General features: G+C 42.7%; 1 protein-coding gene across 7 annotated transcripts in view; it reads right to left on the bottom strand.

Moving 5' to 3' along the window:
• Positions 1 to 20,983, bottom strand: part of PAK3 (p21 (RAC1) activated kinase 3) — a 263,749-nt gene that overhangs the window by 179,551 nt on the left and 63,215 nt on the right. The window lies entirely within an intron of this gene.

The raw sequence follows: 20,983 nt of genomic DNA, 5'->3' as shown, positions 1-20,983 counted from the left end.
TATGTAAAAATTGGATTTTATACATTGTTGGAAAGGGGGAAGTAGAGAAAGAGCAATGTGATTGTTGAAGTATCTGGCCACGGTCTTGTGTTTATGCAAGGTGACCTCCAATTGCTCACAGGATCATTTTTTAAAAAAATCTCCTCTGGCCTTTTTGCCTTCTCTCCCTTCTTAAAGGCTTTCTTTTGCGTGTGTGCTCACATGGGCTGCCTCTCTCCTCTGCTAAATGACTTATAAATATTATTTTATTTATTGCTTATGACTCTGTGAGGCAGGTATTATCAGATGGGCAAAAGGATGCTTGGAGTGATTAAATAAGTAGACCAAGGTCATATAGTTAATGTCACAGCTCAGATTGAACCAAAATACCCAGCTCCAGAAGGCTCTGGAGCTATGACATAAACATTGTACTACATTCTTATGAATGGATACAGGAATATGAACGCCCCTTGCCCCCAAATAAGACATACTATTTACTAAAAGTTCTTCAGAGTATTCTTATACTTTTTGCTTTGTTTCAGCATTATAGCAGGTATTTTTTGTTCCCATCCTATCAAGGAATGAGAAAGAAAGGAGAATTCCTCAAAGTTCCACAGCTAGCTAATGGCCAAAATTAGAAGACAAAATTCTAGGCTCCCAGTATCATGATCTTTCCATTATACTATGTCTGTTCAACAGCTTCTGACATGAATCCTGATGCTCCCTCCCTGGGTATCCACAGCCGTGGAGCAAGGGGTGGACCCAGTGACTTGCTTCTGTGGGACAGAATATGATAAAAGTGATGGGCTGTCCCTTCAGTTATTATAAAAGACTGTTTTTTAAAAAAGATTTTACTTATTTATTTATGAGAGACACAGAGATAGGCAAAGACATAAGCAGGGGGAGAAGCAGGGTCCTTGCGGGGAGCCCAATGCAGAACTCGATCCCAGGACCCTGGAATCATGCCCTGAGCTGAAGACGACACTCAACCACTGAGCCACTCAGGCATCCCTAGGTTACAAAAGACTCTTAATACATCTTGCCAGCACTGTCTCCATTGCGTTTTGGCTTAGACACATTGATGAAGTAAACCGCTACATTGAAGAGGCCACATGCCAAGGACTGAGGGTGGCCTCTGGCCAGCAGCTCAGCAAAGAACTGAACCTGCAGGGAACTGAATCTTCCTAATAACTATGTGAGTGAGCTTAAAAGTGGACCCTTCCCTGGGATGCTTGGGTGGCTCAGTGGTTGAGCGTCTGCCTTTGGCTCAGTGTGTGATCCCAGTCTGGGGATCCTGGAGTCCGGGGATCGAGTCCCACGTCAGGCTCTCTGCAAGGAGAAGAAAAAAGTGGACCATTCTCTGGCTGAGCTGTGACATGATTACACCCCTGGCCAGCACTTTGTCTACAGCCTTGTTCGATATCCTTCTAAATTACACCTGGGCTCCTGACACACAGAAACTTGGAGATAATAAATGTGTGTCATGTGAAGCCACTAAGTTTTAGGGTGATTTGCTACATCGCAATAGGTAATGAACACAATATTATTCTAGAGAGCAGCTTCATTGATCTCCCACTTATTCACAGCCAAACAAATCCATGGACAACCCTTGAGAGGGTGGAGAAAAATGATCTAGGAGAGCTTTGTAAATGCATAGTAGAGCTGTGAATCTGAGACTCGCCTTTTGGCTTGCTTCAATGTCTCCTCTCCCTGTAAGTTTTGATAGCCATGGCCCAAGGTGGTGCATGTAGATCTAGGGCTTCTCATTCTCCACTGCACACAGAGTCCCAGATTTCTCAGTGCCTAGCTTGTCTTCAAACCAAGTGGTTGGTAACGTCAGGTCAGGTTCTCTTCACTGTCAGGTTGGGAAGCCCCGTAATTCCCCCCTTAGGGCTTCATACAAGGCCCAAGGTACCACACCAAGCTGTCTCCATCCTAGCAGCTATAGCTGCTCCCCAGCCACTGCCCCAAACACAGTGCTATTTTGGAATTCCTAACTGAATGTGGGCTGGAGTGAGGGGTTTTGACAGACTCCCTAAAAGCAATTAGCCAAATGGGAATCACTTACGCTCAATTTTCAAATGGCTAATTTGGTGTCGGGGAATCTTCTTCAAAAGGCGTGGGTAGCAGACATCCCAGCATATCCTCTAACTATTTAGCTAGATAGCTTAGCCAGGGGAGTTGCATTCCCACATGCTGAGAAAAGTCTTACCAAGGGATCCACCTAACTTCTTCCTCCGCTAGCTCAGGGGTCTCTAAAATGTTAGAGACAAACCAGGGTGAATTACTTATCTCATGTCAGTAGTAACAGAAGGTGAATGGAGGCCAATGAGGGCCTTTGCAGATCCTCTGCAGTACCTATGAGGTAAGGGTCCTCCACTCCCAACCTTTAGGCCTATGCCTCATGAATGCCTATGTGTGTTTTAGTGTCCATAGGTATGGGGAGAGGAGGAGGGAAAGAAGGGCTATCGCACATTTGGGAATGTGTACTCCCCACAGACACATAGGCTTGAACAAGTATCAACTCTTCCAGAAGGAGGTAATGGGTCTAAAGATTTGGCTCTTCACAGCTCCGTGGGACACACATGTGTAGAGGGCTATGGCCATGAAGACTGTGTATGCGTATGGCCCCTTCGTGTGCAGAGGGAGGCTGTGAATAAGAGAGCTCCACCGAGTTCTCACTATGTAGAATTGGGATGTTTCAGGGTCAACATACCTAAATCTGGTGATAAAAAGTCAAGTCACAATGAGACTTCCGTATTTATGTATAGCAAGTCTCAAAATCTCAGTGTGAGTCATTCACTGACGTGTGTGTGCATCAGTACACCTTCCTGCACGTTAGTAATGGGGGAAAAGAAGACAAGTACATGAGCACAGGAGACAGAAACTGACAATGAGCCTGTGAAGAGCCCTTTAAGAAGAGGATAAGGAAGAGGATCTGGCTCATTAAGTACCTACCTCATTAGGGCCTGAGCTGTCAGGGAGCTGAACCCAACTACTTCATTTCCTTGACAACTGAGCCAATCCCCCACCTTCTCCCTCCACTTCTATAATCAGGAGAAAGGGAACTGGAGCAAAATTCTGCACCCCACCCTACCCCGTGAAATGTGCATGTCCTCCATGCTCCTTTCTTTTCTAACATGCATCTGTGAATACCTGCCTAGCCTGCACTGGGAAAGTCTTGCATTTGTTTTTCACAATCTTCACTTGATCTACACAAGTACATTGTTCATAGAGGCATCCAGGGCAGAAGAATGGTTAAATGCAGTACTGTGCACCACCCAAATCTCAATTTCTGCCTGTTCCTACAATAACAAGAGCACTGGCTACAAGTCAAGCAGTAAATGAATTATCTTGTACCCAGAGGTCTGGTGTCCTAAAAAATCAGGCTTGGCTGAAAACCAGAGTTGCTCACATCATGTTCCTTTTTTGCCTGGAGTTACACAAATGCAACCCGGTTTTAATGGTCTTCAAGAGCACTGATCCAAATGTTTACAAGCTTAGGCAAGTTTCTGGATGAAAGATGCCAACATGGTGGCCAAAAAGAAATGTGTTATTCCTTACTGTCTAAAACGATCAATTATAGCAAATCCAATAATGGGCCTCTTAATCATTTTTGTGCCACAGAGTCCCATGGCACTTTGATGAAACAGATAGATCCCTCTAGAAACAATGTTTTTAAATGTATGAAATTAAATATATAGGATTACCAAGGAAACTGACAATATTGAAATATATTATAAATATATTATTATAATTTTTAAAAATGTGTACTATAGTCATATATGAGCTTCTTTGTTAACACACTGAACAACTTTTACAGAAGGTCTTATAACTAATGTAATTCCAGAAAAAGCTACCTTTCAGTTAAAGATTAATGAAAGTACAAATGTACTTTTTTCCCCAATCCAAGTTCACGGATGCCCTGAATTATTCCATCCACATATCACTATATGGTTAAGTTCTCTTGTGGGGGATAAGGAGAGAAGGAGAGACAAAAAGAGAACACCAAAGCTGAAAATAAGGTTGTGTTAGCAACCCCTAAATAAGAAAATGTTCTGACCACTGCTGAAAAGTCAAAGAAGGCTGAGAATGATACTGATCGCATTAGAGGCAAAAAGAAATGATGACAAGTGAAAAACCAAACAACAACAACAAAGGAAACGCTGACCCTTTCTCAGTTCAGCTCTCCATCCAACCATCTATCCATGCAGCATCTCCTCAGCTCTACTTCCAACATCTATCCATCCACTCATCCATAATCTATGCACAAATCATCATTTATCCACCCATCCATCTATTTATTTAGCCAATGTAGATTGCCAGGAAGTTTAATCTTCTTAGAATCTGAAAGGCAAATGAACTCTACAGTGAATCTAGCCCTCAAACTGAGTGTCATGTGAAAATTCTGGTGGGGAGTATGGAAATCTAATATTTAACAACTTTTGAATCGAAATAAGGAGCCCCTCTTTTAAAAAGCTTTCTGGGGATCCCTGGGTGGCTCAGCAGTTTAGCACCTGCCTTTGGCCCAGGGCGTGATCCTGGAGTCCCAGGATCGAGTCCCACGTCAGGCTCCCGGCATGGAGCCTGCTTCTCCCTCCTCCTGTGTCTCTGCCTCTCTCTCTCTCTCTGTGTGTGTGTGTGTGTGTGTGTGTCTATCATAAAAAAAACTGGGTTAACATTAAAAAAAAAACTTTCTGGATCTTCTCAGTCTTGCCCTTCCATCTCCCTGCAGATTCCCAATAATTTTCACATATCAATCCTGTCACCCTTCTACACAAAATTTCTCCTCAGTGAACAATGGTAAGGATTGGGGGGGTGGAGAGGGGAGGGTTCCTCCTCACCATGCAGGTGGGAATTCTGATACAATCTTTTGAAAGATGTGGAAAAAAGAGAAGATTTTAGAGAGGATGTGACAAAGCTAAATCTTACCTTAAAACTCAGCTCCTGCCCAGGGTGCCCAGGTGGATCAGTTAAGAGTCTGACTCTTGATTTTGGCTCAAGTCATGATCTCAGGGTCGTGAGATCCAGCCCTACATTGGGCTCTGTGCTGAGCATTGAGCCGGCTTGGGATTCTCACTCTGCCTCCCCCCCCACCACTCCCCTCTTTAAAGATAGATAGATGATAGATAGATAGATAGATAGATAGATAGATAGATAGATAGATGATAGATAGATAGATGATAGATCGATCCTTTAGAAAATACAGAGTGGAGTTACAAATCAAAATTACAATAATAATGTTTTTGTATTTGCCTATGCATTTATTTTTACTGGAGAACTTTCTATTTTCCTACAGTTTCAAACTGCTGTCTAGCATTCTTTCATTTCAACTTGAAGGATTCCTTTATCAGTTCTTTTAGGGCAGGTCTAGTGAGAATAAACTCCCTCAGCTTTTGTTTGTCTTGAGCATATCTTAATATGCTCCTTATTTTTGAAGGACAGTTTTGCTGGATATAGAAATCTCAGTTGACAGTTTATTTTTATAATTTCAGCACTTTAAATATACCAATCTCCAATCTTCTGGCCTATGAAGTTGAAGTTTCTGCTGAGAAATCTGCCCTAATAATCTTATGGAAATCCCCTATATATTACAAATCACTTTTCTCTTGCTACTTTCAAGACTCTTTTTGTCATTCTCTTTTTACTGTTTGAATATAATGTACCCTCATGTGGGTATATTTGGGTTTATCCTTTTTGGAGTTTATTTAGATGCTTTGATTTGTATATCTATGTCCTTCTTCAAATTTGTGAAATTTTTACCATTATTTCTTCAAATAATTTCTCTGTCCCTTTCATTCTCTCTTCCCCTTCTGTGATGCCCATAATGTACATACTGGTCTGTTTCTTGGTATCCCATAAGTCCCTTAGGCTTTAATGACATTTTTTCATTCTTTTTTCTCTTTGTCCTCTTCAGACATTTTTTTCTTTTCCTTTTTTAAAAAAAGATTTTATTTATTTATTCATGAGACACACACAGAGAGAAAGGCAGAAACACAGGCAGAGGGAGAAGCAGGCTCCATGCAGGGAGCCCGATATGGGACTCGATCCCAGGTCTCCAGGATCAGGCCCTGGGCCAAAGGCTGTGCTAAACCACTGAGCCACCTGGACTGCCCTCTTTTCCTTTTTTAAAAAAGTAATCACTACACCCAATGTAGGGTTCATCTCTTGACCCTGAGATCATGAGTCATATGCTCTACTGACTGAGCTAGCCAGGTGCCTCCTCAAACTTTTCAAATAACATCAAATAATCTGTCTTCGAGTTTGCTGATTCTTTCTCTGCCTGTTTGATCTACCTTTGAAATTCTCTAGTGAATTTTCAATTCATTTATTTCATTTTTCAGCTTCAGAATTTGTTTGGTTCTTTTCGTAATTTCTATGTCTTTGTAGATATTCTCATGCTGTTCATATATTGTTTTACTGATGTTTAAGTCCACACACATTGCCTTAATAAAATGCCATAGAATCAGTGGCTTAAACAACAGAAATTTATTTTCTCACACCTCTGGAGGCTAGAACTTTGAGATCATGGTGCCAGCAAGGTTGAATTCTGATGAGAACTATCTTCATGTCTTTCCTTCTTGCTGTCTACATAGATGGCAGAGAAGCAGAGAAAGAATGTACAAGCAAGCTTTTTGGTGTCTTTTCTTATGAAGGCACTAATCCCAGCATGAGAGACATACACACATGATTTCATAAACCTAACTACCACCCAAATTCCTCATTTCTAAACACTATCACATTGGGGATTAGGACTTCAATATATGAGTGTGGGAGAGGGGACACAATTCAGTTCCTAACACTTTATTTCCTCTAGTTTTTTGTATTTTCCTTTAGCTCTTTAAGTGCATTTAAATCACTGTTTTAAACTTTTTGTCTAGTAAGCATGATGTGTGTATTTCTTCAGGCACATTTAAGATAACTGTTTTACACTTTTTGTCTAGTAAGCCTGATGTGTGTGTTTCTTCAGGGACAGTTTCTAGAGATGTATTTTGTTCCTTTTAACAAGCCACTTTTTCCTGTTTTTGTATGACTTGTGAACTTTGAAAATTGGGCACTTGAAAAGGCAGCTACCTTGTCCAGTCTCTGCAGACTAACGTGGAAGACCTTCACAAGTAGCAACCCTTTGAGTCTTGAAATCAATTCATTGTGAAGGCTTTCAGATTCTTCTCAGGTCTCTTCTGGGCCTGCATCCTGTCTGGGCTTAGTGTATGTATGGTTTTATTTTTTTATTTCCTCCAGGTGTTTTTAAATGCCTTAATTTCTCAAAGAATCTCATCTCTGCTTCTTCCTGGGCCCTTAGATGTTCACTGCATTCCTCTGCCCATAATATCTTGCTCCCAGGCACTCACAGGTCTGCAGTTCCTCAGTTTTCACAGCAACTATCATTGCCTCCATGGCTTACAGCCTGAGATCCAAACTATGTTACCATTCACCTGAACTCTGAGTTAGATGAGACAGGAACCAGTTCCTTGCATAGCCCACAGGCATCGTAGGACATTGCAAACAAGTTCTACTCTGCTCTTTCTGTCCCAAGGGAGGGAACCAGGAATTGAGCTGATTCCTCCTGACCATTCTGCACCACACTGGGGGGTGGAGGTGGGAATAGGCAGGAGTGAGGAGAATGAAATTTTCTGCCATGACATTTTCTTTTTTTTTTAATGTTTTTTTTTCTTTTTTTATATATATTTTTATTCATGATAGCCACACACACACACATACACACAGAGAGAGAGAAAGAGAGAGAGAGAGGCAGAGACATAGCAGAGGGAGAAGCAGGCTCCATGCACCGGGAGCCCGACGTGGGACTCGATCCCGGGTCTCCAGGATCGTGCCCTGGGCCAAAGGCAGGCGCCAAACCGCTGCGCCACCCAGGGATCCCCCTGCCATGACATTTTCATGCCATGAAATTTCCTATGATTTTGAATGTAGAATTTTTTTCTTGATTGGGCCTTTGTTTGGTTGCTATTGACCTCTGATTGGTTTCTGAATTCCTATAAAGTTATTTTAGTCAGTCCTCAGGTGCTTATTTGACATTTCCATGAGGCCTGGAGCTTCCTAGTCCACTATCTTGCTGACATCACCTGTTTGCACTTATTATTAATCATTGAATCTACAATGCATGGCACATAGCAAGTGCTTAACAAATGTTTGCTGGATTGAATTTTAATCTGACTTGCATTATTCATTATTGCTTTAGGTATATTCGCTTTGAGTTCTCACCTAGATTGTTAAGCTCCCTAGGGTAAGGAACCATTCATAACTTCTGCTGTGTTTACATAGAGTGGGTACTCAACACTTGCTTATTTTGCTCAAAGTAGGTGTTTAATAAATATTTATTGATTTTATATGCCTGAATTGGCTTTTAGCTCTTATCCTTGCCTTTACCCAGAAGAGCAGACTTGGATCTCATTAGATGGTATACAAAATGAATGGATTAGAGTCATATGCTGCCCTCATCACACTCTCAGGAGGTAAAAATAAATCCAGGTCTAGCCTCTACTCTTTCCCATGCCAAACTCCTATTCATTTCCAGCCCAAACCAGGGACTACTATCTTTGTTGGATTTTCAGTATTCAGTATTGTGAGTCCCAAAAGAAACACTAATTTTAAGAATAAAAGTAACAGGTCATAAACGCCTATTTATCTCCAGGAGTCCCTGGGGCAGATGTTTTAATCATCATCTCATAATTCTCCTTTCCTTCTTTCTTTCCATAACTATACATTAAACAACAACTATTGGGATCCCTCGGTGGTGCAGCGGTTTGGCGCCTGCCTTTGGCCCAGGGCGCGATCCTGGAGACCCGGGATCGAATCCCACGTCGGGCTCCTGGTGCATGGAGCCTGCTTCTCCCTCTGCCTATGTCTCTGCCTCTCTCTCTCTCTCTCTCTCTCTCTCTCTCTCTCTCTCTCTGTGACTATCATAAAGAAATAAAAAAAAATTAAAAAAAAATAAACAACAACTATTGAACAGAAACTGATGATGTGCATACAAGATGAGTAATGGACCTTGCCCCAAAAGAGTTCACTGAATAGAAATATCTGTGATCCTCCTTTCTATCTGGAATAATGGTTATTCACTGAAAGAATCCAAACATTTATCTCCCTGGTAACAAAACCAATTTGGATCTTGTGACCTCTTCCTTTGTACTCTAGCAACATGTGCATGCATGTGCAAATACACACATGTGTGTGTGCACAAACACTTTTAAGTAGGTGAACTATCAAAAATTCTCTTTTGGCTTTTCCACGCTTCCATTCAGTTATCCTGGCACTACTTCTCCTTGTCCCAGGCTGCTAAAACACTCTTAATGATACCAGCTAACATTTATAGACAGTTTATGGTATGCCTGGCACAATGCCCCCACCTGCTGCCACAGAGGCTCTTCTTCCTGACAGGGCTCCATGCTCTATATTCACCCCTCCAACATATTCCGTCTTATGGCCCAATCCCTAATAGCTATCCTTTTACCTCTTAGTAAACTGGAAAAACAATTTTGCTAAGGTAGTCATGGTTGCTAAATTCACTGAATTGCTGAACTCAGTGAGAATTGAGCTTCACTGATAGGAGCCTTGGGGGAACCACCTCATTGAGGTCCTTCTCCACTTGGTGATGGAGCAACCCGTTTCACCTTCCACTGGTTGTGTACTAGTATATCTTACTCTGTGTACAATTCCCTCTGCCTTTAGACCTCCTAACAATTCTACCCTCAGCAGATACCCACTACCTCTGCCTTAGCTCAGATCTTCATCACCTCATGTCTATTATTAGCCTAACAGCTAATAATTATCAATGACTGACTGATATTTATCAACTGCCAAACACTGTGTTAGGAGCCTATCACAATTTAATCTTTAAACAACCATTTGAGATGAGTACAATTATTGTTCCCATTTTACAGATGAGGGACTTGAGGCAGGCTAACTAAAATCATACCACTAACAAATGGCAGAGCCAGGACACAGAATCAGGGAACTTTAGCCCCACATTTAATGACATACCATAAGGCTTCTTCAGCTGAACAGCTTCTGTCTCCATTTTTTTGTTCAGAAGATAAAGTTATCTTAGCCCCAGAAAGTGAATCTCTGTGAAACAAGGTAGCCAGGGAAGGGTTCATGAAGTCAACAGGATGAGAGCTGGTGCTTAAAGGGTGAATGCAATTCAGACAGGAAGAGAAAAGCAGTGGGCATTTTGGGCATGGGGGCATTATGTGTGCAAAAGGTAAAGAGTGAGGAATGCTGGGTTGTAGGTGGGACAGAGAAAAGATCAAACTGCTGGAGCAAAGGGTTCCTTTGAGGAACAGTTGGAAGTCTGATGGGAAAGGCAAGTTAGGGTCATGTTAGTGCAGTCTTGAATGCCATGGTAAGGGGTATGAACCTTATAAGTAGGCTGGTGGTCTTCATGCTGTGCATCCAGAGGCCTTTGAAAGAAGGGGGGCTTTGAGTCCTTCCTCCTCACTTCAACCAAAGCATATCTACATTTTAAAAAAGATTTTATTTCTTGATTTATTGTAGAGAAAGAGCGTGCAAGCAGCAAGCATGGCGAGGAGAGGCAGAGGGAGAGGGAGAGAGAGAGAATCCTCAAGCAGACTCTTTGCTGAGCCTAACATGGGACTCGATCCCAGGACCCTGAGATCATGACCTGAGCCAAAATCAAGAGATGGACACTTAGCAGACTGCACAGCCAGGCATCCCAGAAGCATATGTACATTTTTAAAAGTGTGTCTACTTCTGTTTTTCATTTTAAGGTTTTAAGTACTTTGGTTAAAGGTACCTACCTACCTGACATTTTGCTTAAAAAAAGCATCCCCCTGCTACCTGGAAACCAAAGAACAAACAAATGAATAAACAAATGGACTGTAAAAAGTACTTCTCCAGGAACTGGAAAGCCAGTTATCGTTTTTTACCAAGGTTCTGACATACCCATAGCAGTGTTTCAGAAATATAATTCAGCTGGAAGAATTTTAGGTAGACTAGCAGGGATGATACTCTGTAGGGGGGTGGGGATCTGCTGGGACCTTGTTCTAATGGTTTAAGGTGACAAGGCCAATGGCAGTAGCAATGGTTAAAAAAAAGATAAATGTTCAAAAAATTCCAAAGAACATACACAGAGCGTGGTCAATATAGCATAACTGACAGGATGTGAAGGTCAGGAAGGATTCAAGGGGTCACAGCTCTGTAAAGGGCATTTCAGCCAATAAGGAAAATCTGTGGGGCCAGAGAGACCATTCCAACGTGCCCCAAACCATTCCATGTTGGGTGAGCTGCACTTCTGACTCCTCAGAAGAGAAAATTGGCCTATATTTGTTATTCTGGAAGGGAGCACAAGTTGACACATTCATCTTTAAGAGAGCAAGTTGGGCAAAATAAGAAGCTATTTTTCAGGACTACTCAAAGACCAGTTACCGGATATTCCTATCTGACAACAAGAAATTCCCTTGGGTGTCCTAAGGAAAAAATGGCAAGAAACAAGCTTAGAGAGGAGAAATGTTCTCATAAGCCTGTACTGTCCGTGCAGAGCAATAACTATTTTAGATTAGCCTCCAACAAATTGAGATTGGGAGCTAGAAGGCAGCATCCAGATTTAATTCAATGGTCTCTAGAGCACCTAGCACATTACTAGTGCTCAATCAGTGTTAATCAGCCATGGGAGGAAGCATGGATCCATATGCCTAAGGTAAAAGAGAAATTAGGTTGGGCCAAATAAGACTTAAACAGGGGCCCAAAGAGAAATGGAATTAAGACCTCATGTTATACCCCTCACCCCCAAGTGGAATGAACACTGGATGGGGATTCCCAAATTCAAGGCTTAACCCTGTTGCCAATTATCTCTGTGACTTTAGACAAGTCATTTACTTCTCCAGACCTAATTATCTCTGTTGTCAAATGAGGAGAGTGGAACCTGCCATACAAGGTTGCTGGAAGGGTGGAATTAAATAAACTGCTTTAAAAAGCATCAAGTATCATACATGCCAAAGTATTTTTTTAAGATTTTATTAATCTATTCATGAGAGTCACAGAGAGAGGCAGAGACATAGGCAGAGGGAGAAAAAGGCTCTTTGTGGGGAGCCCAAGGCAGGACCCCAGGATCATGACCTGAGCCAAAGGCTGATGCCCAACCACTGGGCCACCCAGGCACCCCTTTGCCCAAGTATTTTGATGATTCTTATATACTTTGAAAATGGTCTGGGTCCAGCCAGAATTTTTCTAAAACAAAACCACCCTGGTCTGGGATTCCATAGAGGAGAAGGTCATATCTTTAGATGCCTAGTCTTTACAAATCTCTCTCAATTCATACCCTTTACTATTGGGAAATACATTAATTATTGAGAAGGCAAATGAAATCTGCTTAACAGATGAACAATACACTTTGATAATAAAATGAGAATCAGAATGCTATTTATGAATATGAGTCAAGCAATCCTGCCATGGGTAAATCAAAACCCTCTGACCCAGCAATCTTTCCTCTCCACACTGGTAAATATGCACAGATTAATGGGGATGCTACCCTTTTTCAGGGGGATGACAACAAAGTTCTATACCACTTGAGTGCTTATCAATAGGTGAATGGCTGAATAAATCCTGGTATATTCATATTATGGACTATTATGCAGCCACTTGGAAGAAATAAGCCAGATCTATTACTACTGATGTACTGTGAGCTCTGTGATGTACCCTTAAGAGGAAAGCCCAAACTGCAGAGAAATGTGTATCTCATGATCCCATTAGAGTACAAACAGCACAATCCTCAACTGATACATTCCATGCCTCCACATATTTGCATGTGCACAGGAAGGTTGTGGGAGGATTCAGACCCAGGCTGTACTACTGCTTACTCTGCAGGGAGGGAAAAGAGTAGCATATTGCTTACTTTCCTTTGTATGGCTGTCCATTATTTCACTGATGGCATTGAGTATGTGCACCATTTATAATTTTTGACTATGTATAATAAACCTCACATGAAACTTCAAAGACTATTCCCTTCCACTGCTTCCCTGGCTTTTCTGGTCCTGTGTCCTTCATGTCTACATTTCAAGATAATAAAGGTCATTTCTTGCTCAGAGACTCTGCCTGCTTTGCTGCTAAATCGTTTGCATGCCAGAGAGCTAAGGAGTGCAGGTTAATGGAACAAGAAGGCCTCGAACTAAGCTTTATCTCCTTGCCCCTTTCCAACAGTTCTGGAATATATAAGTAACTTTTATGGGAAGTCAGACAAAGCCCTGTGTATAAAAGAGTCTTGTGTGAAAAAGAGGCAGCCATGTTTCCAAATTATGCTTTCCTTCAAGGAATCAGGAAATTGGCAAGCCCTGTGGCCAAGGAGTTCCAACTGCCCAAAACAGCAGAAAATGTCTGGCCCCTCACTACCCTTTTTCATTCTGTCCCATCCCTCCTTAAGAATAACTACCCAAATCCCAAAAAAGTCATCATCATCTTTTGAGCACCCATTTACGAGGCAGACACTGGCTGGCACTGCACTAGACCTTTTCAGACATGCTGTCTCAAGTTAGTCTGCACCACGGCCTCTGTGACAGGAAGGCTGTGACTCTGCAAATGTGGAATAGGCTGGAATCTTCTTAGAAAGCTGTCATTGGGATTCTTCAATCCCTTGATGTACCAAAGGCTGAGAACTCCCCCAGGGCTATTCCAACTATACTTGATGAAAGACAAATATGGAGTTCAGGGAAGGTGGCTAGTACTTGAAAGGTCCCACACCCATGAAGAACAGAAATGAGAATGGCTGGTCCAGGATTTGAGTTAGCCAGAGGAATCTGCAGCTTCCCATGCTTATTGTGTCCATGAAGCAATTATGCATGATATTCATTCCTGATATTGGCACGGCAGTTTCAATTCTGCAAGAATTTTCCTGAATGATTATCTTATACTCGTGAATCTGAGGAAGATAAGACAAGAAAGTAGCCCAAAGTATAGTTTCAGAGGGGTTAGTTGACTTGTCATAAAGTAAGAACTAAAATCCAGGTAGTGAACGAAGGAAGCTACTATATGCGGTTGCTACACATTATTTTTTTTCTGTTCAATTAATTAACATCCATGCTGAGATTTATGGAGACACTATATTACTTAGTGAGGTAGAACATGAGTTTTGTTACTGACACACTATGTGGCCATTGAGTAGCTATGTGCCTCAGTTTATTAATCTATAAAGAGTAGGCAATAACAATGCCTACCTCCCAGAACTCTTCTTTGATTAAATGAAACTGACATAGAGCATTTTTAAAATATTTTCAAATTTATTTTTAATATTTTCAAATTTGAATTCAATCCATCATCCCATCAAGTGCCCTCCTTAATGCCTGTCACCCAGTTACCCCGTCCCCCCACCCACCTCCCCTTCTGCCATCCTTTGTTTGTTTCCCAAAGTTAGGAGTATCTCCTGGTTTGTCTCTCTCTCTGACTTTTCCCCACTCAGTTCCCCTCCTTCCCCTTATGGTCCCTTTCACTATTTATTATATTCCACATATGAGTGAAACCATATGATGATTGTCCTTCTCCGACTGACTTACTTCACTCAGCATAATACCCTCCAGTTCCTCCACATAGAGCATTTAGCACAGCGCTTGGCACACAGAAAGAATTCAGTACCTATAAACTATTCTCATCTTTGAAACTACTCAAGATGGGGCCCTTGCTCACAAGTACAAATACACAGCAGATCTTTGTGAGGCTGAGGAGTCTGCCAACGTTATTCTGTAATACATGCTTTGATATAGAGCAAATTTATTCATTAGGGCAAGGAGTCCAAAGATGGAAAAGGTGGTAACAAAAGGAACCACAGTCTTTAGAGGCCATAATTGGTCATAATCCCTTTCATGCTGTCTGCTGTCCCTGGGGCCACCAGAAGGCAAGATGACAATGTACAGCAGCCACTGTGCTTTTTGCCTGCTTTCAGCCATGGCAAAAAGTGGCTTTGCCAGCCCGGACCCACACTCTGCCAACACCATCCCTTGGGCCTGGCATCTCCCCAGGGGGCCAACAATCCCACTCTCTCTAAATGTACATGCCAGCCAGAGACATTTACCTGGTTGCTCTAAAGAGCAGAGGGGTAGAAAGAGGGAGAGCACCTAGGAAAATAGGGAAGAACAGTGTAGGGCATGAACCGTGACAGGAGGAGAGCCAAATGAATGAGTTCTGCCTTCTTCTAGATACAGCCTGCTTAAAGGTGCGTTAAACGCATGTCCTATGAATTTTACCTCAATATAAAAAAAGAACTCAGGGGCTCAGGTCACCACAGTTTCAGATATAGTGTAATGCAGACACTGGCCCTGGCCTGGGGTTTAAAGAGCCTCTTAGAGGCAATGAATGCTTATTTGGGTCTCCCTTGGAACTTGTCTTCTCTGTGCTGCCGCTCATGGTGGTGGCCTGTGAGTGTGTGTGTGGGCGTGTGCCTGTGTGCATGAGAGAAAGATTTCTTAGAACAGTTCCTGTGATCCTTGACTGCAGGAATTTTCTCAGATAATAATGACAATAATAACACTTAAACGTTATTAGTTTCCCAGTAGATGATGTGGGCCTTAGTCCCTACAGTGAGCCCCAGAGGGAGGAATGGCTCTCACACCTATTTTACAGATGAGAGAATGGAGGCTCAAGAAGTTCCAGGAGTTGCTACAAAGTTACTCAGTAACTAAATGAAACCAACCTGCTAAAACCCAAACCCAGGCAGCGTCCTCTGCTCCATGTACTAAACACCTACTCTCTGCCAGATGCCATGGAGACACCAGAGCAGTGGAAACAATATGACCTCCGCCCTTGAGGTAATGATAATGCAGATCAGGGAAGGTCTACTGGAGAAGATTGCAAGGATCTTGTCAAGAGTGCTTGGCTGCTAAGCGAAGCAACTCATAATAGGAAGGGCTCAGAGAAGAGCTGATATTGACAGCAACCACAACAGTTATAATTCACTTTGGCCAAGTGCTTTCTATGTGCCCGAAATGTGTTTGCCATGCCTGATCTTATTTCTTCCTTTTTTCTTTTAAAAAAAAGAAAGATTTTATTTATTTATTCATGAGAGACACGGAGAGAGGCAGAGACATAGGCAGAGGGAGAAGCAGGCTCCCCATGGGGAGTCCGATGAGGGGCTCCACCCCAGGACCGCGGGATCATGACCTGAACTGAAGGCAGACACTCAATCACTGAACCACCCAGGCTCCCCTTTTATTTCGTCCTTACAGCAATCCCGAAAGTTACAAATTGAAACTAGCCTCACTGCAAAGCACGGGAACTCAAGAGACTCAAATAGAAGCCAAATGAAGTAATTCATGCAAAATCTGTACAACTAGCAGGTAGGACCGGACTAGATTTGAACTACTCTTCAACTATACGCAGAAGAAATTAGAGAAATGCCCATCAAACGAATGGCTGTCTTCTATCTCTTGAACACCTGCTATATGCTCTCTGCCTCATTTAATGCTCACGACCCTCTGAATTTAATACGAATATTGGCGCCAGCTAACAGATGAGGAACCTAAAGCTCAGAGATGTTAACTAGACCATGCTCATCAGATATTCAGTGGCAAAATTATGATGAAACTCAGGTCTGACCAATTCCAGACATTTGTCTTCTGTGGTCTCCTGTGGGGCTGAGGGCTGCAGAAAGCCCCATTGCCTCTTGCTGTGCATCTGTGTCAGTTGACCTTAATTTGGACACAAATAAGGGAGCTACAAACAACAAGCTAGCCTCTCATTCAATGCCTGGAAAAAACATGATCACAGCATGCAGGCAGAGGGGAAAGGAGCTAACACCGGGAAGGGAGGGAGGTGAGGTCTAGAAAATTCTGATGGAGGCACGTGCTGTTCTCCATCTGCTCCCATCAGGGAAGAGACATTTGGGCTCCTCTCACAGCAGAGCACGCTACAACCAGCAGCCTGTACCTTGACACCTCATCAGAATTACGTTGTTATCTGCAAAAGCCTTAGCTAGGCGCCAGATGCCACCCGCCGGGAGGGGCTAAATTTCTCCCATGACCTGTATCATGGGCTGGCTTTTGAATAGACTGCTTCACACCCCCTTCCCTTTGCTGCAAAGCCTTTGTTTATGCTTGTTCTGTTCAATGGATCAGAGTGACTCTCACAGGACCAGATCATGTGGCTGGCAGGGAGTCACCAGGGTCAAGAGGTCAAGATGATGGGCTGCCAATCCATGGAGCTTCACATGCCCACCCTAACTCATCTGGAAAATTTCTCCTGCAGAGTTGAGCACCAACTACATGGTTCCAAAACACTTGCTGATTGACAGATTTATGCCCGGGTAATTCAGTCCTAGAGCTCTGCCACTCCAAGTGTGGCCCGTGAACTGGTGGCACTGGCATCCCTGGGGAGTCTATGAAAGAGGCAGACTATCAGGCCCCACTGCAGACTTTTTGAATCAGATTCTGAGTTTAATCAGATCTTCAGGAGATTTGCATGAGCATGAAAGTGGGAGAAGCACTGGTTGGTAGGGGGACAGTGGCTCAGAAAAGCTTTCATTATTACCTATCCATAGTGGGTCCCCATTTCCGCTATTTCTCTGAATCCAATGGTTTCCAAATCTGGTTGTACATGATTTCATCTATGGAGCTGGGCTTTTTTTTTTAGATTTTTTTATTCAGAAATAATCTGAAACTAACAGAAAAGTTCTAAGAATAGTACAAAGAACACTTGTCAGCAGGGTAAGCCCTCACCCAGATTCACCAAATGTTAGCATTTGCCATATTTGCTTTATCCCTCCCTCCCTACGTTTCCTTGTGTTTTTTTTTTTAATTTCTGTTTCATCTGAGTAAGTTGCAGGCATCATGCCCTTCATCCCTAAATACTTAGGTGTATATTTCCTAGGAATAAGGACAATCTCTTACATAATCATAATACAGTTATCAAGTTGAGAAATTTTAACACTGACATGATAATATCTAATAAACAGCCCATATTCAAATGTGGCCAATTGGTGATGTCCTTTATGGCAATCTTATTTCCTATCTGGAGAGTTTTTAAGAAGTACCAGTGCTGTGGCCCTAACCCCATACCATTTATGACAGACCCTCTGAGGGGGACAGTTGCACATACACACTTTGAGGCTCTCCGTGAGATTCTAATGTGCAGCTGGGACCAAGAACATGTGTGCTCTAGGCTTTTTCTGTGAGTCCTATATATCATAGGAGTAGGAACTCTTGGCAGCACAGTAAACGCTAAGTGTAATTTGTCTAGGCGGCTTACTCCTTTAATATGAGTTCTGACATCACTAACCACCTATAAGATTTGCCTGTGCCTTTCCTCGCTGCCTTCTGATGCCACCTCCTTTTTTTAAAGATTTTATTTATTTGTTTGAGAAAGAGACTGATACAGAAATAGCGAGAGAGCACAAGCAGGCAGGAGTGGGAGAAGCAGACTTTCTGCTGGGCAGGGAGCCCAAAGAGGGGCTCAGTCCTGACCCTGAGATCATGACCTGAGCCAAAGGCAGATGCTTAACCACGAGCTTCCCAGGCATCCCCCTCGATGCCACCTTCTTTAATGGAAACAAAACATTCATTTTCCTATCCTGCTATGTCCCCTAATAGCTGCTCAGTGTGGCCCCTTTTTCTTCAAGAACAAATGAAGCCTCGAGTGATATGTGTGCTGTGCTGTGTTTGCACAGGTTCATCTAACAAGTTGGTTACATCGCCTCGGATTGCAGAGGAGTGAGGGCAGATGGTGGGAAAAGAACAATAGGGACACAGCAAATCAATGAAGGTGAGAGCTATCTTTCTGTCTGGTCTGGCCATGGAGTTTCTCTAGGGCTGGCCGATTGCTTTCTCATAATGAGACTGTTCTGGGATTCTCTTGGCTCAGAAAGCTGGCTGCCGAGGTGAGCAGCTAGAGCAAGCTGGGGCTGCAGAGGACAAGAAGGTAATGTGCAGATGCGGAGTAACTGCAAAACTGAAGCTAATCCCATGAGCCAGTGGGCTTTTGCATTTCCTTAAAGAATCTGGGTCATTCCAACTGGTCAGTTTTAACTGCTCCGTGGGTCTGTTCTGCTTTCATCGGGGAGCAGGCAAAGGGGAAGCCCGGCAGGCCTGAGAAGGAGCTGACCAACAGTTGAGGGTCTTTAGCTGGCTTGGTGCAAAATTGTTTCCCTAGCATGGAACCAGCATGGCCACACCACTCCCGCACCACCTCCCACCCAAATGTCTGTCTCCCGGCAGCCCAAGAATGTCAGCTGTCTTTGAGAATGCTCTGACCAAGGAGGCCGAGTCCACCCTCATATGTGTTGGTGAACAGATTCTGGAAGAAAGGTGAAAGCAGGAAGGAGATCGTTTGGCTTCAAAACTGCTTTGTAAATGTCTGACAAATCGACTTGCTCTTAGCTGGTATTGAAATTCTTTAATATTCAAGGCAACTAGCCTGCTCAGATGGATTGCTTTAACAGATGCATCTTTGCAGTTAGTCAATGGCAAAATATTTGTGAGCGGTTAGTGTCTTTCCTCTTTGCAAGCACTCAATAACGTGCCAGATGAGATCATTCCCTCTGGCCCAAGACTCAAGAACATTCTGAAGTGTAGTTCATCCTGATGGGAGAACCAAAGAAGACTCTGGTTATCACCAAAGTCCAAATGAAGGTTACCTGAATTCCCAGACCACCATTAGAAATGTCCTGAAATTCAGACCCATGCGCACTTGCCATTGCTGCTTCTGATCATCTGTCATCAGAGAACTCTGTGTCTTATTGCAAATTTCTGTCCCTGCCAGTAAGACAGAATGTGCTTAAATTTATCAAGTATGTGTGAATTGCACAGATCTCAAGTTTTCTTACAAAAAGGCCAGCTTTGGGAAATGTTTTCATAGAATATGATGTTTCACATAGTTTAACCCAAGCTAACAAAAGGATTGTCTTTCACATTAAAACTATAATAAAAAAAAACTGGCCAATATTCTCTCCAACCACTGATTTTCACTTTCTAGTTATTTAACATGTATATTAAATATAATGTATATACAAATATATATTTTATACATCTATACATTTTGGGGGAAAAGATTTATTTGAGAGAGAGAGAGAGCAAGCGAGCACACATGAGCAAGAGGGGCAGAGAGAGAGATAAAGAGTCTCAAGCTGACTCAATGCTGAGCGCAGAACCCGACATGGGGCTTGATCCCACAATCCTGAGACTATGACCTGAGCCGAAACCAAGAGTTGTACTGTAAACTGACAGCACCATCCAGGCTCTCCTACACATCTCTACATTTTAAAAATATACATTTAATATATACATTTACACATTTTGAGCTCCACCAACTTCAACTCCATTTGATATGTAATAGAGGAGTTCAGACATACACTAACTCGAATATCCCAGCTCTGAACCTGATTCTTCCCCCATCCTTATTGGATGGAGTTAGGCCCCTAACTCCCCCACTCCCCTATCATCCTGCTCTAATTCATCCTCCAAATATACAAATCTTCTGCTTCAGAATAAAAGCCCCAAATCCTTAGTTTGGCATTTAAAGCCCTTGCCACGACCTGGCAAAGATTACCTCCACCATCCCAGTCCTACATCCAGTGGTCGGGGCAAACTATCTTGTTTGCTACTATATATAAAGCAAAGTAGTCATGTCTGTTTTGGAGTGCTTGCTATGTGCCAGCCACTGTGGTGGTTACGTCCTGTCATTATCTCATTTACTCCTTTCCCCAACCCAATGACATACATTACTTTCATTTCCCAAGTAGGGAAAAACAGAGGCCGAGAGAGGAGTTCAGTACCTTGCCCAAGGTCAGGCAGCTAGTAAGGAGTCTCACTCCTAAGCATATTGTCTTTACTAGACCTGTCAAGATAGGTTTCATTGAAAGTGTCCTGTGCTTTTGTGCCTCCACATTTTTGTTCATGGAAATATGGCAACAACCTTCTTTCTGCTTCTGCTGGGTCTGCCTGCTGAAATCTCGTCCAGGTCAAATAGCGCCTCCTCCATGAATGCTCCCCTGACTTTCCAGTGTTACAATTCATTCCTTCTGGCTCAGCGTTCTCATGGCCGTCAGCTCTAG

Source organism: Nyctereutes procyonoides, unplaced genomic scaffold, assembly GCF_905146905.1.
Source record: "Nyctereutes procyonoides isolate TBG_1078 unplaced genomic scaffold, NYPRO_anot_genome, whole genome shotgun sequence".
NCBI lineage: Eukaryota > Metazoa > Chordata > Mammalia > Carnivora > Canidae > Nyctereutes > Nyctereutes procyonoides.
The sequence above is the reverse complement of the archived record's forward strand: the minus strand, read 5'-3'. Positions and strand labels throughout refer to the sequence as shown.